Consider the following 5,159-nt stretch of genomic DNA (forward strand, 5'->3'; position numbering starts at 1 on the left):
TTGTTTGTCCTCAAACAAAATCAAGTACCAAGAACCGAGAGAAAGGTTTGAAAGTATGGGAACTCGCCTATTCTCAGCAACCATACAATAACCACGAATCTCTGAACCATACAAGTAGTTTAGCTAAAACAACACATCCTTACCAAGAACCCCACTGGCTGCTGTTCAAAACGGCTCCATACTCTGTATCTCAGACCTGCCAAAGTTAAAACCTTCCAGACAAAACTCCTTACATTCAATTAAGAGTAGCGTGAGCTTCTTATCATAGGCATTAGATAGGGTAACGGTCTAGGTATGAAACATGCCTTTTTGTGTTTAAGTGGAGCTAATCAGTGTTTTGAGGTTACCAAATTTCGTAGAGGATGCAGGATATCGCGCAAAATTGCAAGAGAGGATAGATCCATTATGTCCACAGCCTCTACTCGTTTTTGCATGTTCTTCTTTAGGAATAGTCACTCTGATCTGCATGGTTCTCCTCTCTTCACTTTATACTCCTTCTAATTTACCAGTGGCGTATGTCTTTCTTAGGAATCTTCTCCTTCTTCACCACCATATTCTGAAGTACATAAAGCTAAAATATATATATATATATATATATATATATATATATATATATATTATTTTTTGGTCTGAATAATACGTAGGTGGTGGTGACGAAGCAGGAGGTAACAATTGTGGTGGTGACATGCCACTGGAGTTCTTGACTTCACATTCATTCTTGTTTCTCTTTTTCTCTTAGTCAGATCATCGGCGGCAGAGTGGCTGCTCCGTGTGCTTCCGTATATTCTTCAACAGACACTTCTGTTGCATCAACGAGTAAGAGACTATGTCGATTCTTTCCTCTCCGGCCCTTTTGCACATATCTGCACATAAGATACTGAATAACAAATGCGTGAGGGCGGAACAAAGGCTTTAGGGTTTTAAGGTGGGTACTAGCTAAAGATGAGCTAGCCACTCAGGATCAGCAAGATGGATAGAAAGAATAAGAAGTCCTGAGTGTTAATCACGTTAAACCCTAATCCAACACCCATAACAAGAAGAATTGCAGTCAAGATTAAGTTCAAGTGAGATGGAGTTAAGTCTTTCCAGAGTAACCTCGACAAGCTGAAAGCTTTTGGAGAACAAGATGATGTAATGTTAGGTCGCTTCTGCTAAGGTCACTGAATAAGATGAATTAAAGCATGAGGGTGGTTAATGCACATCACTGAATAAGGTCCTGATTCCCACAAGGTTGGACTGACTCGATCTTAACAAACTAACTCGATAAAACATCAAAACGACTCAAAGCGGACTGACTCTAAACATAAACCAAAGGTAAACGATTAGTAGCAGATAAGCGCCTCCCCCAGTCTTACTTCTCACCATCCTTGGTTAGAAAATAATTCAAGAAAAGGCTAAAATAATAAACAAGTGCAGGAAACATAAATAAATCAAACAGATATAACAATGGAAATAGAACTAGGAGACTGCCTAGTCAGTATCATCGCTCTCGAACTGGCCAGTGGAACGTCTGTTCCTTTTGCGCGGAGTGGCCCGTGGAATCTCACCCATTGCAGTTCCTGCCGGTTCCTTCCCTGGTCGATGGCCGCTCGTTGTAGGCTGCTCTCGACGAGGCTCAGCTGTGCTTGGAGTTCCCAAGAATCCTCCAGTGATCGCCTTCAGGATCCTCTTCATGAGGCCGTTGTTCTTGCGCTGAGAGTCTACCATCCAGTGACGGTATGCAGCATCATCAGCGTCATTATCAATGGGGTCTAGGTCGTAGCCAGTGTCACCTCCAACAGTACCTACAAACTCTGGCTCATCCATAGTATCATCTTGGTAAGACGATTTCGGGTCGGCGCAGAGATACTGAGGCTCGGGGACGAAACAGATGTTGACCACATCTCCAAGCGAGGTGATTTCCGGTTGAGGCAGCTTGCAGTAGAGGTAGTTCCCGTCACTTCCAATGAAACTGTAGGTTGTCTCATCGCGGAGAATCTGGCAGTTGATCAGGTATGGAATATCAATGAACTGCGCGGTCTCGTTACACTGGTAGGAGCTGAGATCAAGCTCCAAGTGGAAAGAGGAGTGAGCAAACTCCCAGAACGGTCCTTCTTCAGAGAACCCTTAATCACCTTTGCCTTCTTGTCCACAAACATCTGAACAAGCACACAACCTGGACTGGTCTCCATCTCCGAGGTCGGAATCCCAATGTCTGTGGATTTGATCTCGTCCTCAACCCCTGCAAATAACATCTGCAATTCCCCTCGCGTCACCTTTGACGTCTGGTCCTTTGAGAAGAGCAGGTTGCTCAGGACCTTCGCCGCGATCCGCAGAACAGGGTTGCGGATGAGAGACTGACTGGCTGATCGGGATTTGAAATCCCTTGAAGCGATGAACTTCCAGAATGCTTGCTCCGGGGGGAATTTCCTTGGAAAGGAGGTCTTGATGAACTCCTCAGGCATCTCATAGATCTCGGTCAGCTTCTCCAAACTTATGGAGCGCTTGACGCCGCTCGGAAAGAACATGAAGGATGCTTCCTCAAAGATTGGGAAACCAGGCCTCTTGAAGGTGAGCTTCGCGGTTGCTAGGACATGTCTCACCAAGTCTGGGTACAGCGGATGAGTAATGTGGCAGAGATCAGCTATTCCCAACACATGGAGAACAACATGCAAATCCTCGTGGAGGCCCAAGTCGTTCAACGCCCCTGCGTCAACGAATCGTGTTGGGAGAATGTTGCTGTTGAGCAAGTAGTTGTAGCGGCACGAGGCTTCCTTATCCCATTGTTCCTCGGATTTGGCAGGGATTTTGGGTCAGTGAGAGATATATCAGTCCCCTCCTCTCGTGGCCATTGGTAGGTTGGGGATCGACATCGTCCTCCGGTTCTCCTCGGGCGTGTGGTGGTATTATCCTTGAAGCCATCTTGGTGCATCTGGTACCCATCTGCAAAACAAAACCAAAGGAGAAGTTCTTAGTACCGTTCAATTGGGTTTTAATGGAAAAAGTTGGAAGCTTTTATGATTGCGAGTGCTCTTTCCGGACTTTTCCATAACCCAATGTATAAAGAGCAACATTGGTCCAAAGGTTATGACTTTCCATCTAACCTAATTGATTTAACCATTCTCATCTCAACTTCTATTAACCATCCTAGCAGCAAAAGGTGAGGTCGATTTTGATTTAGATAAACCCTTAAATCGATCTATTCAAGCGAAAAAGAAAAGAAGATAAAGAATTTTTGAGGCCGAGAATCACAGTGTGATTTCGCCTCTTACCGTTCGAATGGTGATGGAATAGTCCTGCAATTAATCAAACAACTCGAAGTCCAAGCAAATAGAAATCAAAAATTGCAAAACAAGTTGGAGAAGTTTGAAGAGTTGAGGTTATAAGGAGAGGAAATCGAAGTGGAGAGGGTGGAGGCAGTTTTGGGGGAAGTGAGGAAAAGGTGGGGTAAGTTCCCCTTTTATACGCCCACACATCGTGGCCTACTTCCCACTTGCCAGGATTTTCCTTTTAAATTTTTACGAAAAAATACTAAAATTGAAAACTTTTATTTATTTTTATTTTTTTTTGGGTCCCGGGGAACTTACCTTAGCGGAGCAGCTGCTCCGAAAAATCGGAGACTGTTCCTGGTTGAGCAACTCGGGGTTTTTGATTTTTATCCTGCAAATAAGTAAAACGAAACACAAAACTAAATCTAAAAGAAATATTTGGGTTGTCTCCCACCAAGCGCTTGGTTTAAGTCACTAGCTTGACTTGGTTGGCCTATTAGGCTAAGGAAGGATCGCTTAGGGGAATTTCTTCACCCTCTGCGATTGTTGTCTCAGCAAGATATGACATTATGCGTTGACCATTGATAACAAATTCTTCCCCTTTTGTGTTCAGCAAAAGAACAGCTCCGTGGGAGCGGACCTCTTTAATGGTGAATGGTCTGGACCATCTAGATCGCAGCTTTCCAGGGAACAATCGTAACCTTGAGTTGAAAAGAAGCACCTGATCTTTAGGTTGAAAGTTTCAGCTGATGATACTCTTGTCATGATAGGCCTTAGTTCGCTCCTTGTAGTTCTTTGAGCTTTCATAGGCTAGGTGTCTAATTTCTTCCAGTTCGTGTATCTGCATGGATTGTCTCTATGCTGCTGGTTTGATCTCGAAGTTGAGTAGCTTCACAGCCCATGCTGCCCTGTACTCCAACTCAACCGGCATGTGACATGCTTTACCGTACACCAGGTTGTAGGGAGTGGTCCCGATTGGTGTTTTGTAGGCTGCTCTGTAAGCCCAGAGAGCGTTATCTAGCTTGAGCGACCAATCTTTGCGACCTGTGTTAACTGTTTTCTGCAGGATGCTCTTGATCTCTCTGTCTGAAACTTCCACTTGTCCACTAGTTTGAGGGTGATATGGTGTGGCTACCTTGTGTTGCACGCCGTTCTTCTTCAATAGGCCTGCAAAGATCTTATTGATGAAGTGACTACCCCCATCACTGATGACTACTCGTGGTACCCCAAATCTTGGAAAGATTATGGTTTTGAACATTTTAGTCACTACCTGTGCGTCGTTTGTGGGACTGGCTATTGCTTCCACCCACTTAGAAACGTAGTCAACTGCTACCAATATGTACTCGTTCTTGAAAGATGGTGGGAATGGTCCCATAAAGTTGATTCCCCAACAATCGAATACTTCAACCTCCAAGATGAAGTTCTGAGGCATCTCATTCCGTTTACTGATATTCTCTTGGCGCTGGCATGAGTCGCATCTAGAGATGTAAGAATGGGCATCTTGGAACATTGTTGGCCACCAAAAACCGGCTTGAAGGATCTTAGACATGGTTTTAAATGTCGCAAAGTGCCCTGCATAAGAGGAACCATGACAGTTATAGAGGATTCCCGGAATCTCGGACTCATATACACATCGTCGGAATACTCCATCCTTGCAACTTCAGTACAGATAGGGTTTATCCCAATAGTAGTGTCTTGCTCCTCTTAGAAATTTCCGTTTATCATTGCCAGTGAATTTGACAGGTTCTTTCTCAGCAGCCAAATAGTTGGCGATCTCAGCAAACCATGGAAGGTTGGGATATTGCTTTTTGATCGCATAGACAAGGTGTTCCAGAACACTGGAGGAAACTGGACGGAGCGGTTGTTCTGTAACGTTTCCCAGACTGATCGAGTAGACGTGCTAGATCGGAA

Source organism: Brassica oleracea, chromosome C9, assembly GCF_000695525.1.
Source record: "Brassica oleracea var. oleracea cultivar TO1000 chromosome C9, BOL, whole genome shotgun sequence".
Classification (NCBI taxonomy): Eukaryota; Viridiplantae; Streptophyta; class Magnoliopsida; order Brassicales; family Brassicaceae; genus Brassica; species Brassica oleracea.